The following is a 25,386-nucleotide window of genomic DNA, read 5'->3' as shown; positions in this document are numbered from 1 at the left end:
CCCCCCCCCCCCCTATTTCTATTTCTAACGGCATGTGGCCTGACTCTGTTCTTTTTCCTATTTTCATGTAAATTATTTCTTCTGTCGCCTCCTGATTGCCAATCACATAGTCTATTACTGAGTTTCCTCTCTCGCCAATATAGGTCCGCTCCTCTCCTTCTTTATCGCTGCCATTGATTATCTTTAGCAGTGTTCTTCCTTCCATGTTTATTGTCTTGTCTTTTGATCGTCTGTTTTTTTCTTTCCCTACGTCCTCGTTTGTCGACCCTCCCTCTTCTCCCGTTCTTGCGTTCCAGTCTCCGCCGATGATCACCACTTCCTCTTCTCTTCCGTCTACTCTTTCCTCTATTTTTTTCCATGTCCCTTATGTATCTTGATTATAAACCATCATTATCCTATACGTCTTGTAATTGTATATTATTTTTCTTCCAACTATATTATCACTAATTCCTTTATATCCTATTTCTCTTAGGTTTTTATTTATACCCGTCGTTATTCTTCCCTTTGCTCTTCCTTTTTTCCTTACTGTCATTGCTGCCCTGCATTTCCAGTCGAATTCTTTGGGTAGTCTATATTTTAACTTTTCTCTTTTGTCCTTACTTATTAACCCTGCTACATTTCAGAAGCACGTTTTCATCCCCATTGTAGTCCCCCCTCCTGTTCCTCTTTTTTCATTTTCCTTCCCCTCTCTTTCTTTCTTCCTCCAGCCTCTCTTCGTTTTCGTTCCACCTGTACCATTTGTTTTCTATTGTTAGTTTCTTGTATCCTGTCCTTACATATTCGCCTTGTTCCATTCTTTCTCTGGCTACCCTTCTTATGTGTTGCTTCCCATCCCTTTCTTTTTTTGTCAGCCTTTTCCCCCTTGCTTTTCCCATTTGCTTTTCTCCTTCATTATCCTTATTTTTTCCTCCATTGATTTCATCGTTGCCACTTTTATTGTGTTCTTGCCCCCCCCCCCCTCCACCCCACCTTTATCATATGTGCTTTTTCTACTTCTGCCCCTATCCTCATTTTTTCGTTTATAAACTCCTTTACTGTCTCTTCATTGCTTCCTTCGTTCCAGTCCACTCCCTTGATTACTATGTTTCTTCTTCTTTCCTCTCTCTCTCTCTGCCCTGTCCTGATCCTCTCCAATTCTTCTGATTCTACCCAATAATTCTTTCTTTTCCCATTCCCACTCTCCTTTCTCTCTGTCTGTCTCTCCTTCCCTTCTTTCCCTTCTTTTCCTTTCCTCTTTCATTTCTCTCTTCAGCTCCTCCACTTGCTTTTCCAATATATATATATATTATTTCCTCGATCATTGCCTCGAATCCTCTTTCCATTTTCTCTATTTTTTCCACCACTGCCTCCATTACTTTCTCTCTGGCTGGTGTGTCTTTTTCTGTCGAGCTGTATTTGTCCAGTGTATTTTTGAAGACTGCTTTACCAGTACTCCTTGGTCTTCCCCTGTTTGTCGCCATCTGCCGTTTCCCTACCTTACTTTGTTTTGCCGCGCTTCTAGCCTCCTAATCTCTTCTTTTCTAGTTTTTCTTATTTGTAGCTTTCTCTCGTTCTTGTCTCCTTTTTCGCTTTTCTTTTGCCTTCTCCTCGTATGCTCACTCTTTATTTTCCCTTCTTCATGCCTCTTTATGCTTCCTGTTCCTTTTTCCCTTCACACTTCACTTTTTCCACAGAGATCTCCGTCCGTGTGTTACCCTCGGCCCGAACCGAACCGAAAGCCCAAGTAAGGATTACTATTTTTGGCAAGCGAGTTTATGTAATTGTCCATTTTGTCGTGATATGCTTTAGAGAATTTTGTGTGTACTTAGTATCGATGTTAGTATAGTTGATTGGAAGGTTTCTGTTTTCTTCATATTTGATTTGGCAACCATGACCCATTTTTGTAGTTCATAAGACCAGGCTGCATATGTCTGATTTAGATTTTCTTGCTACGAGCTACATGGAATTTCTGATTAGATGTAAGTGTTTAGTTTTTTCTTGTATGTGTTTCTTCCAGTTCAACTTATGACCCAGATGTAACTCCAGATGTATTTAACGAAAGTTGTCTGTTGGATTTCCTGATTTAACAATTTGTTTGAGTTTGGATCTAAGATAAGGTCACTGCAGCAATAGCTTAATGCGTCAACATGTGACATTTTCACATTCAATTTTGTAAGATCACCCATTGCGCAATGCGTGGGTCGACTGTTTGTTTGCTTAACGTGAGACGCGAACTATCGTAATGGGTAACGATCTTAAAATGAATCCCATAAATATCAATATGGAACCTATTGATGGCATGAATAACGGCTAAACGTTCCAGCTCGAAGCTGCAATATTTTGACTCTACGATAGTGGTTCGTTTACTAAAATAAAATATAAGTCGAAAGAAACCGTCCGTTTGTTTTTTAATTAATACCGCGCCGAAATCACTTGCGATGGCATCACAATGCAACTCTGTTTTAAAATCGGGGAATAGATAATCAAAACCGGTTTATCAGCTAATTTACCTTTTTAAACACGTAAAGGCCGTATTTTCTTTCGCGCCAAACTGGAAATTCGCATCGTTTCTTAATAATTCATATAGGGATTTCGTTAAAATAGAAAAATTTGGAATAAAATACCTAAAATAGCTTGCGGGGTTCACAAAATGCAGTACGTCTTTCGCCGTTCGTGGCAGTGGATAGTCTCGGACAGATTCAATGCCGTCTCGACTGGAACGAATACTAGATTCATTAAAATTAGTTAGCCAAGATATGTAACTTCGCGGTATGAAAAAAGAAAATCTGTCTAAATGGAATTGTAAATCGTTTTATACAGCTAAATGAAAAATTTCTTCAAACATTCAAAAAATCAAAATATGTTCTTTAAGCGTTTCTGTAGCGACTAAAATATCATCTAAATATTATACGACTTTATTCTTTTTACCGAGATTGGTAAATACAAAATTAATATATCATTGAAAAACACGCGGGGCATTAGTAAGCTCTAAAGGCAATTTCAGGTGTGCGAACTGTACAAAAGATGTATATTTAATAGATGATTTTGAAACCCTTACGTGATGAAAACCATTCTTTATGTAGTTTCGACCAATCGCGGGGAGACGTAATCGCGAGGAGAGACGTCAACGAGAGTCGTAAATTCCCGTTACGATTATAGCAATCGACGCCACGAATTGACCGATCCCCTGATTTCCGTTGAGATAATAGGGATGATTTAGTTTGTATAACACTGTGATTCACAGAATTGTAAATTATATATTTCCAACACTTAGATTACACTGTTGAGCATAGATAAATAGATAATCACTTATCGCACGAAGATAAGATAGATGTGTACGTTAGAGCAGGGCTCTTATAATTGGATTTAGTGTATTAGTGGACGTAGCACTATAATATATTTAGTAGAGGAGATGTATGTTCGACAATACCGAGAACCGACTAAAATAGTTTACGTGAATTATGCTACTCTAGCGTTATGCTTAGACTGCCACGTTAGGCGTTAGCGTTAAACTGACTAGTTGACTTGACTCTCCCGATGTCGTAAGAGAACGAGGTGACTTTTCCAACGGTGTAGAAGAAGTGAAGTTGAGTGACGATGCTGTGTCGGAGGAAAGCTAGTGATGGGTGTGTCTAGCGCACGGGACCATCGGATTTGTTGATGACGATTTTGGCTAAGAGAGTGAGGGAAATAGGCTTCGTTGTTAATTGGTTAAACGAAGGTTGGCGGACTAAGAAGGGTCTTAGCTGCCCTCGATAGAAAGTTGTTATTAGGAAGCATCGTACGTGGAAAAACCCAACTCTCCCTTGGCAAGCCGTGGTAGATAACAGTCTAAAAGTGATTGAGAAAAATACATTTGTTGAGTCGGAAGGACCTTAGCAAGCAAATTACTCGGATTTATGACGGGTGCTCAAGGCTATTGAGAGTACGCCGTAAGGATGAGCAGTTTTTGTGTGGTATGAGTGCCCCTTTGTTTGCTTTTTCTCTTACTTGGAATTTTCGGCAGTGTTCTCTTTCTGTTGGGTCGATTTCACTTAACTTGGGTCTGAATAGTATGGTTTCGCATTTGCTTGTGTTGATTTTTAATTTCCACGCGTGGTAATAGTCGTTTATTTTTTCGAAAAGTTCTTGCAGTTCAGTTTTTATTGTCTTAGTTTTGCGGCCTGTTACGTAGATGATTAGATCATCTGCGAAGGCTATGGAGCGCTTGTGGGTGGATGTATTGAAATTAAAGAGGTTTAGAAAGTCACTATTGTAAATACTGAAAAGTAGCGGGGAATTTACTGTACCTTGTTGCAGACCATTTGTTATGGAGAATTCTTTGCTTGATGTGTTTGAACCTTCGGTCATTACGAATGTTCTGCTTGTGATCATGTCCCAGACTATTTTAATTAGATGTTTAGGAAGGTTTATCTTGATCAATTTGTATATGAGATCTGGGATCCAGACTGTGTCAAAAGCTTTTTCGAGGTCTATTAAGCAGGCGGCTACTCGTTGTTTTGCGTTTAGGGCCCAGCAGATGTCCGACGTAAGTTTGTTTATTGCGTGGATTGTGGAGTGGTTGTGCCTGAAGCCAAATTGATTTTCTGCGATTATGTCATTTTTTGTGCAGAAGGAAGTTAGGGGGTTGTTTATGATTATTTCAAGTACTTTGCTTATGTTGGGGAGGAGACTTATGGGTCGTAGGTTTGCGGGCGATGAGCCGTCCTTGTCTTTTTTTGTAATAGCTATCAATTTGGCTTTTTTCCATTTTCTGGGGAAATATGTGTTGTTTAGAGCATTGTTGAAGAGTACTGTGTAGTACCATTTTATTTTGTTCGGTAGGCGCTTGAGTAAAACGTTTGGGATGCCGTCGAAGCCGGAGGATTTTTTGTTGTTTAGTTTGGAGAAGATTGTGTTTGGTTGATTGTAATTTGTGAAGTAGTTTATTTCTGGATCTGGTTGTTTGGGGTTGTCTGCGGTGTTTTCGTTTGAGAATGTACAGACTGTTTTGTTTAGCGTTTTGTCTTGTTCCATTTCATTTTTAAGTTTGTTTCGGTGATGATAATTCTGTTTAGTTGATCTCGTCCCATGTGTTCGTTTTGTGTGTGTATTTTGGAAAAGTGGGTGCCGATGATGTCTAGTTTTTCCGTTGTTTTAGTTATTATGAAGTTACCCTCGATGTCTTTGGTGGTGTTGTGTATTGTTATACCTGCTTCTTGGATGAGGGAGGTTTCTTCTGGGGGCAATTTGAGAGGTGGGATGGAGCTTTGTCCTTTTGGTCTGAAGATTTGATTTATTTGTGGGAACATGTTGGCTGAGTCGTTTTTGGAGATGTTTCTTATTTTATTTGTCCAGTAATGGTTTATAGCGTTTGCGAATTTTTGTTTCATTTGCGCTTTTATTTTGTATAGTAGGTACTTTAGGAATTCTAATTCTTCTCTTTTGTCGTAAAAGGCACCGGAAAATTGTCTTTCACGGTGATCTTATTTAATTCCCCGTAGATGACGCAGAGATGCATTTTTTATTCTTTTTCCGCACTAATACAACAAGGGATTGCGTATGGTGAATTGCTTGGTCTGATCATTTCTTTCTCGTACAAATCGTCCAAAATTGAAAAATCGGCCGATATGCCGACAGCAATGTCGCCGTTCGGCCCTCTTTACGGAGTAAGACCAGCCTCGCCGTCCGCCACGCTCGTGGGTAGACTCCCTCCCTCAGACATCTCGTGTAGAGGCGCCGAAGTTTGACAACGAGATGGTGGCGTACGGTTTTTATATATATATATATATATATATATATATATATATATATATATATATATATATATATATATATACACACAAACATATATACAAACATATATACAAACATATATATAAACATATATACAAACATATATATATATATATATATGTATATGTGTATATTAGTTAGTTAGAGGAGATAGGACAAGAATTTTCGCGTTGATGGATTGGATAAGAATGTGAATTTTCGTTGTTTGATATAAATTTATTCCTACGTTTGCCTTCTTCTCTTTTAATTTCGCTATAGTAGTTTGTCGTTAGAACCAAAGCTCAGTTCATTTACTACGATGGTTTCTATTGCCACAATTTTCTTGCCCTTCGAGTTTAATAATCGAGGATGATTCCAACGATCCTCTCTGTGTGGGGTTCGTGTGGTTTCGCAAGCTTTGCCCAAAGACGGGCAATATTTTGACAACAGTGGGAGGAGGAATGCGAAGATCGATGGGTGTTTTCGATAATCGAAAACACCGTTTGCACACGCCAACACAGCGAACGATCCTTTGGTTAAATTTTCGAAGGGAAATTGTTCTGCTATTTCTCTCTTACAATCGCATGCAATGATGGCAAGAATATCGGTAAATAGCAATGCCGGTATTGCTCTTAATTTTCGATTGATCCCGACGATGTATTTAATGGTCCTCTCTGTGCGGGACTTGTGTGATTTCGCAAGCCTTGCCCAAAGACGGGCAATGTTTTGCCAACAATGGGAGGAGGAATGCGAAGATCAGTGGGTGTTTCAGTAGCTGAAAACACCGTTCGCACAAGCCGACACAACGGACAACTCCTTTGTTTAAAATTTAAGCAATGTTTCTATCTTAAAAACCGTAAATGAAATCGATGATAGGAGGTTTTGATTCAATTCTCGAGGACAACGAGATTGCCAGAGAAGAAGAAAGTTTTTAAATTTAATTTGCTTACCTTGAGGAAAAGGTGCTATCGGGTGCCATCACTCCAGCTGTCCCGGTGGTCGTCGATGTTTTTGTTGGGTTTATTACTTGAACTCGAATATAGTTTACTATCAACGTTTACTTTATTTATCTATTTCGATACAGACTGAACAATTTACTAACTGGATTAATACCGCAATTACAATGCCCGTTTCTGTCTAAGCGATGAAATGAGGACTTCAAAGATAAAATTTTCTTTTTACTTAGTCGCGGCTCTCTTTTCTTGACCGAAAAACTAAAGACCCCGAAACGCAAAATACTGTACAAAATTTTTAAACGCAATGATGAGCGCAATAACGAACGTAGTAACAATGAACACAAAGAGTGAACAAAATAATAATGAACCGTAATAACAATGATCACTAAGAATGAATACAAAAATAATGAGCACAATATGGTACGTAAATTATAATGAGCACAAAGAATGATTAAAATAATAATGAACGCTGCTTTATGTTGCTACGCTTTTTTATAATGCCATCCCCCACGGAGTGGTGGTCCACTGGGGCTTCACTTCCGTGGGAATCGGGATGTTGCAGTTTGGGTTTCCTGAAATCGTACGTGAGACTGTCTTCTCATATCTATGATTCTTACCTCTGAATGAAAATCGACGCATCATAATAGTGTGATGCTGGTAGTGAACATCTTAAGAGAATCTTAATTAGCCTAGGCCCTGTTTTTAATATTTGATTTCATTCGACTGCATGTGGCCTTCTTTCATCTACTGGCCGTCGGTTTTTCGTAATCGCCACGCAAGCACGTGTTGCCGTACGGGTATATGTGTCGCTATCGAGTTTTACTGCCTCGGCTCCCATTGTTGGCATAACATACGGTCAGCGTTACAGTTACGTAATTATTTCATTCTAACCACTTCTAGTTAATTATGATTGCGACAATAGATCATGGGAGTTGTGGTGTCTTCACAAGAGATACCCTGCTTTCTCCCATGGGTTATTTACATTTTCCATTTCTGCTGCTATATTTTTATTGATTGTAGTATAATTTGACATTAATTGATGTACGGTACAAGGAGAAATGAGAACATTCTCCCATGAGAATATTATATGTTTTACCAGTTTATATTTTTTAAATGTTATATTTTATAAATTATATACATGCAGAAAAGATATGAAAGTTATAGAAGGAAATCTAAATAGAATCTTGTTATATTTTTTATCGATTACTATTAAGGTGTTTTGAAAGCAAAATGATAGCTTATACGCAATATTTTATTGTTTTACTTCTCATTAAATTATGCAAGTAAATCAGTTTGTCAATCAAAGTAAGACTATATATACATTACAAATAACTGTAACGTCTTAAAAATTACAAAATTCATTAATGGATATTGAAACATGGTAACATAATCCTTAGAAAGGTCTGTGAAATATAACACAAGGGTGAGCAGAGAGCAATCGCCGGTATCAACGAATGCCAAAGGATATGCCAAAATAGTAGGTCTTATTAAACGATCTTTTATTAAACGATCAACGCTTTTGCAACGATGTAAACATTTGAAACATCCAACATTGAAACGCTGGATATTTCTCGCCTCTCGCCGTAGAGAAAAGCTATAGAAATTACGAAAGTACGTATGCAGTGTAGGAAGTATCGAAGAAAGGATGTATTTAGTGATGGAAAATAATTTGACTCGAATGCGTTAGATGTTCCTAAGAATCATGCAGTACTAAACCATTATTCAGATAAAAGAAAAGGAGAAGAAAAGTGGAAAGATTAGAAATGATATACTTGCGTTGCGAACTTTGGGACGGAAACGGAAAGAAGATGCGCATGATACGTTTAGAATATGAACATGTTGGGTAGTGGAGAAATAACACTTATAGATATATGGAAGGAAAAAAATAATAACGGATGGATTCTTTCGTTCGTGCACTTAAATCAGATGATCATGTGGTTAGTATGAATTTCTGTAATAACGTCATTGGAAGAAATGGAGTTAATTATTCCTGCGCGATATAAAACGCAGCATACGCCAACCTCCTAATTATGGAAATTTTCATCGCTTTATAGACGAATATATTTGTATGATTTGAATGTACAACTATCTCTAAAGAAATTACATGTAGAATTTTAGCATGTTTCTCTTGGCATAAAAATTGTGCAATATGATCAAGCAACAGTGATATAAAATAATATCACGTTGCAGTTTATCTGAACGAAAAAACGAAATATTTACTTGTGTAATATTCACAAATAAAACTATGCAATTACCAGAGATATCGCAATCGATCGAAAATGTTGCACGATTCAAAACAGTTTCTTAAAAAAAGTGGAAAGAAGTGTTGGTTTATTAGATCATGTGAAACAAGAAAGTATTCACATAATGACAACTCCGAGGCTCTACTTCCTAGGATTATAGGATTTGGAGGTGCAGTTCTACCCCAGAAATGCTTGTAGAGCCTCTTCACCTCCCTTGCCTCTGGCGGTTGCCTGCCTGGTTCTAAGTAAGCCAAGTCATTGTTAACAATTACATCGGCCAACATCCTTGGACACATTTTAAAGATCTCCTGACAGCATGCGTTGACCCAAGATGACGGCATGCAGATAGGTTGTGTTCGCGTCGCTTCGTACACTGTCTGTGTGTACAAACAGTACGCCACGAATGTAATCCAGATGTCTTCACGTGGGCAGACGCCACCCGCCACCCGCCACGAATGCAAGCATGGTTTTGCAACCCTTGAAAACGCAAAAGCCTGAAAAAGGGGCAGAGTGGTCAACCCCTAAAGATACTAATATAAGCGCTACATCGATAAAGCAAAACAGCCCAGAAATCAAGAAGCGGTCTGATGAAGAGAAGGAGGATACTAAAGAAGAATCGCGGCCAATACCCGACATAAGGGAACGAGCTAGCGATATGGAAAAGAGGGTCCTACCATTCTGCCACGACCCGAGCAACAAAGTTAACAAGGGCAAACCGCAACGATAATGCGTTACTTTAAGGATATGAGAGGATTTGTGGAGAATCTCCTGCTCCACAACTGTCATCTAGCCGGAAGGCTAGAACAAGCAAAAAGCTAAGAATAAGGAAACTGCGATATTAAGCGCTGTGAGTAAGTCGCTGGAAGCCAGCAAGCGGCTTAAAACGGCCGTTAAGAAAACAACGAAGGCCGAGCCAAAACAGCTCTCGTACGCGGAAAAAGTGAAGATGGCCAGCAATAAAGCGGACAAATGGCGGTAAAACCACCGAGAAATGTGGTTATAATCCGGTCGGAAGTTGAGGATGGTGAAATAAGAACCAGCAGAGAAGCGAGCGACGCGCTATTCACGCTAGTAATCCCCCGTAAAGGGGGAATACAAGTCACAGCAGTTGAAAAAAAAAAATAAGCGACACCGGCCTAATCGTGGAAACGACGAAGGACTGAAGCCGGAAGGACTGAAAGCGTTCACAGAGGATGTACAGAATACACACATAACGTACGGACATTCGGAGAAAAAATAAAATAATCAGATGACTCATGCGAAAAATCGTTCTTCACATAAGTGGATGAATATCTGAAAAATATTCGAAATTCGAACATCTTACACATGTTCGCACATTTATCGAGAAGTGAGTTGTGTATTATACAATTTTTCTAGATGTATATGTTTTTTTGTCACATAAATGTTATTAGGCCGGTTGCTGAACAAGAGCATAAAGATTCATCACTTTGAGCAGAGGCATATGCTTGTACGAGTTTAAAATAATCTTCTTACCATTGAAATCTATCCATAGTTACGCTATAAATTATAATACAATTTGTATATTGTATTTGTATTCAACGGTACATCTCAACTGAACAAATGTATTGCGTAACAACTATTTATCACTAAAGCGAAGATGTCTAACCCAATCGAATTTTATTGTCAATGTTAGTATTATTTTAGAAATGATATAAATAGTAAAAATGAAAAGGAAACAACTTTTAATTCTCTGATAATTTAATAAGAGGAGCATCTAACGCTCCTTTTCTCTCGATCTGTTTAGCAATAATTTTATTCACTAATTTTTCGAGAGCTTCAAATATGATCTCACTGCGCTCAAGACTGTCAATAGACAATGTGCAGAGAAAACTTTGGTGCCTCATCTGTGAAATGCTGTCAAAAAGGCTTTAAGTGAAAACATACATACATGCCTGTATGAAAACTGCAACTGCTCATGAATTCAATTTCGACTCGGATTTGAGAATCCTATAAGATATCATTTTAAACTATACTAAATATATAGAGTACGCTGTCCCGCGTATCCTGAAGATATCTTTAAAATGACGGTCCTACCAAATTAAATTCAGACTGTTTTCTGAAACTGCTTAATCAAATGATGCATTGATTTATTTATAGTAGTAAATGTGGGCATCAGAAATTTGCTCCGTCCATTTGAAAGTCCATCGAACTCGGTCTATTTATCACCGTTACGAAACATATATACTCTAGTAGGAACATTCCTAACACGATAATGCTTAGAGGAAAGCACGCCAGAATCGCTGTCTCTCAAATCCATTCAATGAATAAGAGACGAATGAAGATGCGTATTATAGTTATATGCAAGTATCCGTAAAGTGGTGTGAGACGTTCGAACAGGTTTGTTCGATGAAAATCAGCTACATACTCTGTTCCGGGTGAAGAAATGAGCCGCAAGTGGAAAATGGTGAAAAGGGAAGGGGAAATAAGGAGAATACAAAGAGTTGATGAATGTAAGGAATGGAAGCTGAATCTCAAAATAAAGAACAAGAAAAAACAAGCTACTTACGATAACACGATTGCTAGTCATCTGTTCTCGATGACGATTGCCTATACCACCGCCCTTGTTGAATATTTTAGCAGTTCTAGTATATTTGAGCATATTATATTTATATTTCGATGCACACTACCACTTCGACCATTTATTTCCGTGATTATGACTGAGGAACAAACAGAAGATACTTATCGCAAATGAAATTTAAGCAAGAAGGAACTTTTTGCGATGTTAACTCCAAATGAGAAAATATGTATATATCAGTATGGATCATGACCTGCCTATTTTTACATTAAATGTTTTGAAAAGTTGTATTTCAAAGCATGGCGTGGTTTTCGTCGAAGGAAATCGTTTCAAATAGTGAAAGAGCAAAATTATATAACTCTGAAAGAATAATATAATTTAACATGAAAATATTAAAAAACTGAGTACATCGAAATATAATAGATATTTTACAAGGGAAGTAAAAATATAGGTAAATAAATATAAGTAAAAAAGTATAAGAAATCATTTATTTTTTCTAAAATATATTTTGTATGGCGCGTGCTATCATTTTGTTATCTCAAATTTATCTTCTATTTATATTTCTTTACATAATTTTCACAATATATTTATGAATTAGATGTATTTTCATAACCTACTACTAGCGTTCTACTAGCGAGTTTTCGCATGCTCAATGAGATATTGAGTAGTATAGGAAGTGCATAAATATGTATTTTTTATGTATCTTCAAACACGAACTAGAATATCGAGCATGTTATCATTTTCCTGTGGATTGTAAAATGATCAACCGTGGTTGATAAATTAACAAATTGTAAAAATTTGTCGATTTGTAGTACGAGTGCGGAGTGCGAGTAGTAACGATAGTGAACACACAATTGAATACCCAAACGACAAACTCCTGAGCTTTATACTTATTTTTACGTGGGTCCAAACTTTATCGATTCGATATAGGCTCCGACCGCTCTGGGTTATTTAAAATATATGTCGGGTTAAGATCGGAATTTTGGGCGCGTGACAACTCTTCGCGTGGACTAGCCAATGTATGTCCCATTGTATCGGCACCTCCGAGGTAACCTCACACGTGGCTAGGCCCGCTCTCGAGGCCGCATGCCGCCACAATCACACTTCTCGGAAAACCCATACAACCACTCGTCAGACCTCCGTTAGGCAAAACGTTTATCTCGTGACCGTGGCTACGTTCGGCGACCAATTGTCACCTCAAAGCCAATCTCGCTATCACTAATTTTAAACAATTACAGCTATAATAAAATCTAGGCTAAAGTACTAGAGGATGTTTCGAAAATTTCCAAGGAAAGGCTTCGGCTTTCCTTTCATCTCCGACATATAGGTAGAGAAATAGGAAAGGATAGGGGAAGACGTTTGGATATAGTGGATTTGAAGTACAATTTCATTCGCAAAATATAATGAACCAAGAAAGAACCGTGGAAAGATTTGGACATTTGTGCGCTTCATGTGACGCTGGAGAGAAGAAAAGAAAAAAGAAACGAGAGGGAAGAGACCAAAAGAATGAAAAATAAAACCTTTCTTCACAAAAGACAGAAAAGATTCACTATGCATATTATTCGCTTCGTCTTATCGTTATCCACGTACGCACGCACGCACGCACGCACGCACGCACGCACATTCACGGTTTCACCTTATACACTTGTTGTGTACTATCGTATCATTTTACCGACCAGTAGCGGTTGAAAATCCTATGTACTGTCTACCTCTCACTCGGTCGCAGATACATCGTTGAAGCCAGTTTAGACTCTAGCTCTGTTTAGACTCTAGGATATCGCGCGGGAATATACGCGCTTATTCTCATACCTATAGAAATGTTAACTCAAATTTGGCGAAATTACTTATAATATTTATATTGATATTTATTTGATCTATTAGAATCGTTTTTAGATTAATGTTTATATAATATTCCATAATCCATACAATGATTTTCCTCAAGCAAATAATAATTTAATATTTTTTTAAAAGTGTGATATCGTCCAAAACAATCGCTTCTGTGTAATGGAACATTGCAAAATTTACAGACAAAACATATTCTACTTCTTTTCTTTTTTAATTGTGCAAATTCTACATTGGGGTTTTGGGGCTTTTTTACTCCGACGACTAGACACTATGTTTATAAGTTTATGTTTTCCGAAATTTGATAGTCTTTGTGGGTGATCTAGTCTGGATGATCTGCTTGTCAGCTCATAAGTGTTTGCTGTACTAGATATTTCTTCGTCGTTTTCCTTTGATCCACAATCTTCTATCCACGAAATTATCACTTTTTGCAGGAAATTTTTTATATGTATTCTTATTCTATGGCCCATAATCATTCCCGTTGGGGCCCCGGGAGCATCTCCTTTCGTCCCCTCGTAGTGGTGATCCCCACCGCTTGCCCTTCACCGTCGTTACTTCGGAGGTGATGGGCGTGATAGGTATTGAAGGAACACTCGAATATGTTTAACAATAAATATTTATTAACAAAATATATTCGATGAGTATACTTGACGTAAAACTCGCGGTTATTAATTTTGGTTCGCGGTTCGCGGTTCGCGATTACAAGTTCGAACTCGGGTAGATTCGGGTAGATACGATTCGATATGCGCTACGAGTTCGGACGATGATTGCCTGAGATGTCGAGCAACTCGGATCAGTGATTGCTGCCAACTATCAACTATCAATTCGGACAGGCGTCTCGCGACTGACTTTCCGTCACGATGATGCTGGATAGGAAAAACTATGATGGGGTGTGTCTAAGGATACGAGATCATCGGATTCGTTTAGGAAAGCGTTGGTTCGGAAAGTGAGGGAAGTGGACGTCGTTAATTGGCTAAATTTTGAGTTGGTGGTTGGAAAAGGATACTAACCATCCTTGAGAGAAAGATGCTAGTAGGAAGCGTCGTACGTGAGAAAAGCAGATTTCCCGTATCTTCCCGTAGTAGGTGGTAGATTTAGGGACTATTGGGATAAAGACTGTTTGTCCATTTGAAGGACCTTAATTAACAAAATCCTAAGATTTGTAGCGGGCCCTTAGGTTAACTGAAAATATTCTGTAAGTATGTATCGGCATCTGGCAATCATCTTGTCTTGTATAGGGTCTTTGTGTAACGAGCCACGGGACAGAAACCGCTGGAAAGTTTGCTGTAGAGTGTCGCTACACTTCCTTCTGTTACTGCCCTCTTAGTACACATTCCTTGGTCAGCCGTTCCACCGTCTTCTGGCGACGACTGACCTCACTCTCCAGAAAGCGCACCCTCCTCCGCAGATATGCGCTGTCCGCGTGTTCATGTCCGTGAATCGGTTAGCTGTCCTTCTCGGTCCCTTCTCTTTCAACCGATTCCATCTTTATATCCTCTTTCCGCGCGTCGTCGCCGCCAACGGCACCGTCGCGGATGCAGAGACGGCAGAGATCGGCCATTGTTGAGGCGACGGCGGAGGTGTGGTGGTGATGTCACGTAAAATAACAAAATAAAAAAGGAATTTGAGGTGAAAAATAAAAAAAGAAAACTTTTTTTTCTAACATCAATACACTTTACAATCTACGTCCGAATTCTAGGCGTGACTTTCTAAGACTGACTCTTATGATTTTACTTTCGATCGGATCCGATTACTTTCTTTTGTCATCCCTCAACATCCTCACCGTCCATGCATTTGTTAGGCGTCCGCGATCGTTGCCACGTGCTCTTTCTTCTAGAACCTTCGGTGGAAGGACCGTTGGGATGTTGATGGTTCATTAGGCACTGCAGCGATATACATTGTCGCCGAGTGCCGCCACATCTTTATCTCTATCGTCAGTCCGTCGGATTTGAAGTATGCCGGTCGTGACAGTGACCACGTGCGCCGTTGGAGTTCAGCGCTGGACGCTTTCGCCCTCCATGAGGCCAACCTTGATCCAGTAATCTTCCGGTATGATCGCTTGCCGAGCGCGTTCACAACGGTCGAAGAGGAAGAACACGATGATATTTCGTCGTCGAATTGTTGCAAAAATTCCAACTCTGCGTTATTTGTAAAAATCTGTTTCTGCTTATTACTTGCGAGAAGAATGGAGTTTCCATACATGGATCAGTTGACCAATAGTCGTAGAGAGCATTCATTTTTACTGGTCTCGTTAGAACTGGTAGGCCTAAAAATTTCTTTATTTCTGTTCATTTCTTTGTTTTTGATGTAATTTTGTATTTATCTATAACTTAATAATGATACCTATTCGGTTCTCTCACCAGATACTCATTAAAAGAGTCATTTCCAATGAATAAATTTGCACTGCCTAAAACACATTCTGGAGAATTCGGCATGATTTTTATGTCGGGATGTCGTGGGACGACGACGCACTCAGTGCACTCCGCTTGTTTTCTTTTTTTTTTTTTTTTTTTTTTTTTTGTACGTGGAGAAATACTCGTGGACACTCCACCTCTGCGGTAGCAGCAGAGCAGCGTCGGTCTCTTACCGACTAAAACTCCACGGTGGTCATCCTGACGTTTGACAGAAGTGTTCCCGGGGTCTCTCATGAATTACTAACAGTACACTCCTTGCACTCCGATCCTCTTGATCGAGCCAACAATGCAAATTTCCCTAACCGATTAATTTGTCGCTAGGGGAGGCCATCGCCCCCGAGGAGGCCGCGCGAAGCAGATCTTCGTCCCTCTCGCCCAATATGTGCTAATAATGGGAAGAGAAACACGGAGACCATAGGTGTTTTCTATGATTGAAAACACCGTAATTAGCACAACGTTTCGGCTGCGTCAGATCACTAGTTAATGCAGAGAACGGTCGTTGTGAATCCAAAATGTGTTGGGCAAAATCCGCGTTAATCGTGTGCTTGATATTCTTGTTCGTTGATTGTAACTGCCGACGGATACTTCTATTCCGATTTCAAATATCGTACAACTGCGAAGTTATCAGAGCAGAGAATATACGAACTTTAAAATTCTCACCTTAAATGTATGCGGAGTCAATCGCGTTCTATTATACAATTCGGCGGTTAATCGAACTTTGGCACTTATTTCGCTTGGGCAACCTTCGTAGTTAACACTTATAAATTTCGTTTGAAACAATTATTCGAGAGATAACTGGCAGAGTGACGGTGTAAACACTTCTATCGAAAGATGGTAGCTCTTGTTAATACTTATAAATTTCTACTAACTTGATTCCGATTAAGACAAACTGTAGTTAATACTTATAGATTTCAATTGAGACAGACTGACAGAGTGGAGGTGTAAACGCTTCAATTGACCAAATGGTAACTAACTTGTGACAAAATGTGAATATCGTAATTGCTAGCTTAAGCTGAGGTTTCGTTTTTTTTGGTTGTCTTGTTTACGCTGTGTCTTAATTTCTCATATTCCCTTTTACCTGAGGAAACGCGGGTGCTGCTTATCTTCTGCTGAAGTTTCGTCTTCTTGATTATCCTATTTACACCGCTTATTGCATAACCTGAAGCGTCTGTCGTAAAGTTAAAGGGTTTGGAAAGATTCGGACATTGCAGAATAGGTTTTGCCATTAGCGCTGTTTTTAAATTGTTGAATGCATTTTCTTGATTCTCCGACCATTTAAAGGGGATGTCTTTGTTCAATAGTTGTGTTAATGGTTTTGCAATTTTGGAAAAATTAGGTATAAATCTTCGGTAGTATCCCGCTAGTCGCAAAAACTGTTTGATATTTTTTGCTTTCTTTGGTCGTGGAAATTTCGATACGGCTTCGATCTTCTGTGGATCGGGTTTTACACCATCTTCACTGATTATGTGTCCCAAATAACTTCGTGTCGTAGGAATTCGCATTTATCGGGTTGCAATCGCAATTTGGCTTCCATTAGTATTTCCATTAACTCGTTAGATTTAATTTCGTGTTCGTGAGGAGATCTTGAATAAATCACTATGTCATCCAGATTGTTCACAGAGAGTATAGTTTCAAAATTGAAATAATCGTTCTTGCTCAAGATTTAATGAATTGTCTGGAATAAAACAACTCTATCAACTTTCGATCTATTTCGTTCACAATTGTTCGCTGTATCAACCAGTGATTACGGTGTTTTCAACGCAGAAAACAAAACATATCTTATTAAATAAAATATAAGAATATAGACAAAATCACTCCAATAAAATAACACCCGCTGGGAACACATTTAGGCATATATACACACATGAACAAATAGGGCACTGTTACCAAATAAAGTCAAAATCCACACACGGAGCATCCGGATACATCTCACGAAACCTATTTAAACACCATGAGAGTACGTCCGGACAAGTACTCGCCTGACCTGAGGAATGGTGGCGTAGGTAAGCCTCCAACACTTGATCAGGGATCTCCTCCCAAAAACGAACCTTGGCACAGGCATCTGTATCAACCACTTCGATCGAAGGAGAACTTGGCGGCAACTGAAGGGTGTCCTCATCGGAGAAGGTTAGATCAATAACCAAAAGGATCACCGAGACTCGACGATGGGGCTGGAGCCACACTATTGCTACCCTCTGTGGAAGACGATCCCTCCAGCCTCCTTAACCTCTGCCCACGAGCTTTTGCGCCGCCACGACGACCACGTTTCCTAGAACGTTTCGGAGGAGGTTTGAACGGCCTACGACTTTTTTTCTTCTTCTCACACTAAAATAAAACACACAAGTTTAAGAAAACGAACAACAATGCGAAACAGGATGAAGTCAAAACAAATTAAAATAATACATACTTCTACAGCTTCAGACATATCAGTATCCATGATCCAACATAACCTGTATTCATAAGGGAAAACATGAAAATGCAATAAACAAAATCGACACTACCAATCATACAAAATATCGAATAATCAAACACTATCAAAATCACTTATTACTATGAATTAATGCATATTATTACCTAAAAGGAAAAACTAACCTAAAAACTCGCCAAGCAAATCAAACTCGCCAAGCAGAACAAACTCGCCAATCAAATTAACAATTATTACAAACTACCACTTGGCGCCATCTCCTATGGAATGACGTATCAAAAACTTGCCATTGGAATTTTAATAATTCTTGGGGAACATAGGAAATAGAGCGTGTTACACGTGCAAAGACTCGACTAACACTAAGTTGCCACACGCCTTGTACGTTTCATTGACATGAGCAAGGAAATTACCAAATACATCACAAATGCAACCTCAGCAAGGACAAAGCTGCCACGCGCCTGGCACGTTCCACTGGCATCAGTAGGGAAGGCCTGGGAAGCATCGCAGACGAAACATCAACAAAATACGAGCTACTACAATATCTACATTTTATCACGCACCTCGTATGTCACTAACACCAAACGAAACATGAGAAATTAAGAAGACGAAACTTCAGCAGCATCTACGTGTCTCAAGGATGTGGAAAATTAAAAATAGCGTAAACAAGATAATCAAGAAGACGAAACTTCAGCAGACTCCGTGTGTCCAAAAAAAGGTGAGATAATCAAGAAGACGGAACTTCAGGCGGCGAGGCGAGGTTCTCAAATTCTTTAATTACTATTGTAGGTGTGATAAATTCGTAATCTTTCGATGTGGTATTTATTACTCTTGTATATCCTTGTGCCTTATGGTTCTTCGCACCTACATTACCAAAATAGACTCCCTTGATTGGCTCGATTTTGGGAATAAATCCCTCTTTTATCTCCAGATTTGTAATGTTAATCGAACATTTGTAATGGTACCGAACTTCGTTTCCGCACGATTATCTTTTCTCTTGTATCGAAGGGGATATAAATATTTCCCCACTTATATGTTTTCGCTCGTAATCCAAACGAGCCTTGCATCCTGCGAAAAATTCGGATCCTAAGATTCCATCTTGATCGATCAGCAATGAGTCAACTACGTGAAAAATAACTTTTTTTTTTATAATTATTATTATTAACGTGGAGGAAATCCGCACGGACACCAGGTCGCTTCTGGGGAAATGCGGCGTGGTAATGCCGGACTCCAACCGACTAAAACCTCCACGATGACCGTCCCGGCAGCGGTCGAATAGGAAGAGCATGACGACATTTCGTCGTCGGATCTCACCGCCCCGCCGCGATTGCGGCGTCGCCGCATCCCATCCCGTGAGGGTCCCGGGCCGACGGTCATAACGTCGAGTTCCTCCAACCCTCTCCGAGACCCCCCAGTTCGTGTGTCCCCTTCGCCAGACGCATGAGCGTGTTCGGGGGCCTGGCGGCCCACCCCCGGACGGTCACGGTTGCTCGATGACGACTCGGGGCCCGTTTTACAACCCGCGGCTGCGCCGGTACTGTGGTATCCCTCCCCTGCACTGTAAACGATTTTTTGGTTCGTTTCTCTGTGCATTGTTATTCTGAAGTCGCCGAGGTCGTCAACAAGGGTTTCCATCCTGGTGCCACTCACTCTTTCGCACCCTGCCCCAGCAAAGGCCGGCGCAGGGTGACAGGGAGCCCCACAAGAAGGTGAGGTGAGTGGTCTTGGCAGATACGGGCCCACCAACTTCTCCGAGGTTCTTCGCACCGGATCGGCAAACTGGCGGGGGCCGAAGACGCCGACCAGTCACCACCCGGCTATAGGAGAACATTAGATTCATCGTGGTTTCCCGATGGGACCAGGGCGTGGTCCTACGCCCTGAGAACCCGTAGCCGCCTCGTGCTCCCCACGTGAAAAATAACTGGATTTCCCGCAACCTGCATTACGATTGCATGATTGCTGCAGCATGATTCCTGATTCGGATAAGGCAGGTTTCTTGATGACATTGATTTCTGATCCGGGGTCTAATAGTAAATTTGTCTTAGTTTTTAAATCTGGGGAAATTATTCTAGCGGTGGGAGTACTTGGAGTTTCGTTTATTTTTATTGAAATAATCCGGAGAGGTCGTCGTCCAAATCTGAGTCCGGCCGAACATATCCTTTAATTTGTTCCCGAAATCGTTCAAACTGTCTAGCTAACTGTCCTCTATGGCGAGGAACGCGTGCCCGCGAAGCTTATTCATTAATAATTTTACCAACTGAGGCTCCTGATGCCGCGGAATCATGTTTCGTGCGCGCTCGCATGCTCTTAAATATTGAAATACTGAGGGTCGATATCTGTCGAATATTGGTACTGACTCGATCGCGTCTTTTAACTTCATTTGTTGGGGGCTATCGTCTGTCGGTATTGTCACCTAGGGAATTATCGGTGGTGATACGGGTGTCTCGATTTCCTTTTTTGTCTTGAGTGAACGCATGTCGTCTTTTAATTCATTGATCTTTGTACTCATGTCGGCTATTACTCGTAAATTCGCATCGCATTCGCATCTCGCGTCTCCCCTATTTTCCCGTAGTTGGGACAAAGACTGTTTGTCTGTTTGAAGGACTTTAGTTGACTAAATCTTAAGATTTATAACGGGCCCTCGAGCTAGCCGAACATGTACTGCGGAGACGCATCGACATCTGGCAATCATCTTACTCGAAGAATAGGGTCTGCGTGTGGCGAGCCACGGGGCAGAAACCGTTGGAATGTTTACTGTCGCGTGTCGTCACGAATATTTCTTTTAAGGAGAGCTATAGAATTACTCCATACCTTTGTTAGACAAAGCGTTCATACCGTGACCGCGGCTACGTTCGGCGACTGACTGTCGCCTCAATCCCAAGCTCATTATCACAACTCTCGAACAATTACAATTGGACTGGGTGACTGTAATTATTTAATTACAGCTATGGTAGATTCTGAATTACAATGTTACGGGATTTTCCCAAAATTCCAAAGGGAATGCTCCGGTGTTCTTTCATCTCCGACATATTAATAAGGAACCATTTGGCTGAATAACGAAAAAACATATAAAGAGTTCTTTAGATTATGTGACGCGGTCAAAATCAAATTTCAGGAGTTGAATTTAAAAACATTTTGTCCCTATGAATTCACAACCTCCCAAAGCTTCGAAATCCACACATATTTCTTCCTTCAGATGATTCTGTGATTACATTAGGGTTGTGAAGACATATTTTAAGTGAAACTAATTGTTTTAACTCGTAATTATTGTTAAAATAAGAATATTTAATGACAATTAATAGTTATTAAAAAATGTATAGGTTTCACTAATTGCTATTAATTTTTACTAACTAAAAATATATTTTTAGCATAAGAATATTTAATAACAAATAATTTTTAATAATTTTTATTGGGTAAAAATTAACTCTTAAAATAAAATTATTTAATAAAAATTAATAGTTACTAATTCGGCTGCAATGGTCGGATCGCAAAACAGCTTCCAAGCCAGTCAAATGCGTGTGTCACGTCGAAGACAGAAGAAATCATGAAACCAATAGATCGCTGGTGATCTCCTCTTCTTGCGTCGCAGTAAATATATTCGTACGTTTCACGAATAACGTGAAGGAATTGAACTTCGTATAAGATGATGGAAATTTTATTGTATAAATCCAACGGAGTGACGGTTCAAAGTGTTACAGAATAATTAACAGAATAATGTGTTGAGCGCTAATGTAGGAGGGTTTTTATATGGAGGTTTTAGTCCCTTTGGAGGGGTTATCGTCCGATGTATATCAGAGGCGGCTATTCAGTTGCTGTTTTGTTATTATTTCGATAGCTGTGGCATGCAGGATGTTTCGTCTACTTTATTACTGTTTCTGAGCGGGTGACAGGTGCATCAGACGCAATGCAATACTTGAAACTTGCTTGTTGAAAAATAGAAGCAGTGCTGTCCATGATATTAACGCTGCGGTATATGTGTCAACACAAACATGGCATACATATATTGGAACTAGTGCGGCTATGGATATCGCCCATGTGATTCGAGTTTTAACAAACATAGCCGCGTATGGCGCGGGGGTACCGGAAGAAATCCGTCCTTGATTAAAGCCTTAATTAAAGCTTACCGTCACACCGACGAATATTTTTTCCTCGATTCTGAAGTTTCATAAGGCTGCTTTTTAAAATATTGTAACAAACTAAAAAGAAAGCACTGTTTGCAAAAATTTTATCATTTCTTTAATTTTTGTAGTAATAACTCTTAAATTCATAATAAAACTAGTAGATGATATAATATAGACGCAATGGGAAGGTTATCAATTCTTCACCGGTAGTGTGTATTTTACAAAACAATGAGTATAAGTATTTTCTTACACCATTAGAATATGTAATACCACCAGAAAACGGCGGTATAATATACATACATATATACGTACATAGGTAGTTCGAATGAAAATAGAAAAACGTTTGAGAGGCGTTCCCTACATACTAAACAAGATAATAATCAATATTGACACTTAAAAATAGCAGAAAATATTCTAAGGCTCGATAAAGTTTTTGAACTATTGCATGATCCATTTTTTAATATCACTCGTACTTTATTCATACAAATTGTTATGTATTCTATGGCTTCTTTCAATATATATAGTTTCATAGTTTTATACGTACGACAATAAATATGTCAACCCTATAATTCATTATTATAAAAGTATATCAGATTTGCCGGCGAATCTGTGTTTAATATTTTTTTTACTATTAAATGATTCAATATTAGATACGTTAATATTACCCGAATATTTACACATTACATTTTCAAATATTATATCGCTTCCGTTCTTGTTCCAGTAAGGTTTTGTCACGTTATCGGAAGAAGGAAACATTACAAATAAAAGAGACCAAAAAATTTCTTTGGAAATCGTTTCATAAGTAAACAGATTAGGGATATATATGTTTCCAGGACGAGATTTATTAATTCATTCGTACTATAGTTAACGATAATATCGTTAAGATATTAAAAATTTATTTCTGATTTAGTGTGCGAGATTTACTTTAATTCTATTTCTCCATTTTCATTCATTCACAATCAATCTTTACAACTTTGCCTTCACAAAGGCTTGAGAGAACTATATTCATCAAATTATTTCTTGACGTCCATATCCATCACATGAGATTTTGATAAAGTTTTTCTTAAGATATGTCACTGAAAAGCATCCGTAAAAAAGATTTAAAAAATTTTTCACCTGCTCTACATAAACTTCAGCTTGTTATAACTTGCAGATCTATTGGGCTAATCCTTCTTTCCAATTTTTTTTATGTGTTTGTTAGATAAATAAGTCTGCTGGAAGAATCTGGCAAATAAAATGAAATAGCTGAGGTACATCAACATAGCAAGTTTGATGTTCAAAGGCGTAACGTGACATTCAACTTGGACACTGTGTACATAGTAGTAAGCTGATGCAGTTAAAATGCAACCCACAACCATTTGTGATAGCTGTAGCGTAGTAACAAACATGGCGACCCATTTTGGTATATTGAACCGCATTGCTTTCAGAGCATAATAGGAGTACATCCAGGCATGAACGAAAGAGTTTACCAAGCCACTTGCCATTTCCTGTGGCCTCTGCATAAGAGAACCAGGTATAGAGAAGGACTGTTACGTGATGGTACCAATGTAGAAAAATCAACAGTTGCTTTCGTAACACAATGAAGGCTGTGTCGCCAAATTCTACTAGCTTCGATAGGGCAAAGGTCCACGACCAAAAACCGAAAACTGGATCTTGAGTAAGATGGCTGGAAAGAATATAATTACATTTCTATTATGATATAATATTTTGGAAATATTGTTATATGTTATGAACATGATATATAAATTGAAGTTACATAGTGTGTTTCTTAATATCTGTCTGATGTTGTGTATTTTTCATATTACAAACAATTTACTTTTATGTTGGAAGTGGCTGAATTTATTTCAAGTATAGTACAATAATAACAAATGCAGTTATTTTTGTTATAATATCAAAAATAAAAATTTCCATTTATCCATATTTTATACATTTCTTTGAAGTTTCTCAATTTTCCAGAGCATCGAACAACATTTTGCAATAAAAGTTAACAAAAAGACGCGAATTTCCAGTATTAAAGAAAATTTACAGATAAAATTAAATTATAGATTAAAACTGTTTAGCTGAATTCCTTGCTTGTAGACAATTGCTACGTTTAAACTATCTTTCTAAACGTAATAATTTCCGGGATATTCCGTAAAATATGTTTTCAGTCTCAATTTTGCAGGATATTTTTGCTCCTTCGACATGGATTTTCCCGTGTAAAGATAATATGTGTCAAATATATTACGAATCCCCTGTTAGATACGTATGCTATCGCAAGGCGGATTGAGCATGTACAGATACTTTTAGCATAAAATCAAATTCTGTATGCATTTACATTTAAAAAGTTTCGGGCTAATATTATTAAAAAGAACAGTTTTTAAGGTAAATGAAGTTTTATTATCTATTATTCAACACACATCCCTTCCTTGTCATATTTTTCTGAATTGCTTCTACAGTATTGAGTTGATGTAATGACCCACTTGAGAGGCTCGAATTGCTTGACTGACTATTCCCTCTTATGTTTTTCCGGAGGAAAGCTTGGCGTGGGTGTGCCCTTTGAACGAAGAACGCGGATTCGTTGTTCACACTTTTCGTCAAGGAAGTGAGGGTAACCATCCGCGATGCCGATTGGTTATGAGCCATGCTAATGAAAAAGGATATGAGGTAGTCTCCCACCAACGTGGATCGGGGGGTGACTTCGTTCCTGGGGAAAACCAGTCCTTTTCGATAAACATGTGTTCGGTATTCCCATTCGGTGACTACACGCTTTCTCCGTGATTTCTAAGAGCCTAATAATCTCAAGGACTTTTCCGAAACCCGAAAATAAACTGAAAATACTTCTAGACAAACAGTTTGACTGGCAAACATGTGGAAACAATGAAGCCAAAGTTGACGGTTTATGGTGGGTCCTTGAGTTTATTGAGGGCCGCTGGCTGCCAGGTAGCGTCGGCTGGAGTACAGCTGTTCCATGCGACGTAACAGCGTGGGAAGCTAGTAGCGCTGTGTCGTCAGCAAATGTTGCTATTGTTATCTCTATTGATGTTGGTAAATCGGCAGTGTAGATGGAGAACAGCAGGCGTCCGAGGACACTACCTCGGAGTATGCTAGATAGAGTAGGTAAGTATTTAACCATGAGT

The 25,386-nt window shown here is 39.0% G+C and overlaps 1 long non-coding RNA gene and 1 pseudogene across 2 annotated transcripts; both read right to left on the bottom strand.

Annotated features, from left to right (window-relative positions):
• Nucleotides 1–17,708: 17,708 nt before the first annotated feature.
• Nucleotides 17,709–18,967, bottom strand: LOC126876467 (uncharacterized). Of its 2 annotated transcripts, none has more exons than XR_007694213.1 (3): nucleotides 18,710–18,967; nucleotides 18,132–18,174; nucleotides 17,709–18,049 (listed from the first exon to the last, which is right to left on the bottom strand). It is a non-coding gene; the product is annotated as an uncharacterized LOC126876467 (long non-coding RNA). The 2 variants fall into 2 exon arrangements; XR_007694214.1 differs by lacking the exon at nucleotides 18,710–18,967 and adding an exon at nucleotides 18,317–18,357.
• Nucleotides 18,968–21,785: 2,818 nt separating this feature from the next.
• Nucleotides 21,786–24,892, bottom strand: LOC126876446 (elongation of very long chain fatty acids protein 6-like; annotated as a pseudogene).
• Between the last annotated feature and the right edge of the window lie 494 nt (nucleotides 24,893–25,386).

The sequence above is a fragment of the Bombus huntii genome, unplaced genomic scaffold, assembly GCF_024542735.1.
Source record: "Bombus huntii isolate Logan2020A unplaced genomic scaffold, iyBomHunt1.1 ctg00000075.1, whole genome shotgun sequence".
Taxonomy (NCBI): domain Eukaryota; kingdom Metazoa; phylum Arthropoda; class Insecta; order Hymenoptera; family Apidae; genus Bombus; species Bombus huntii.
Note: the sequence above shows the minus strand (reverse complement) of the source record. Positions and strands in the feature narration are given on the sequence as shown.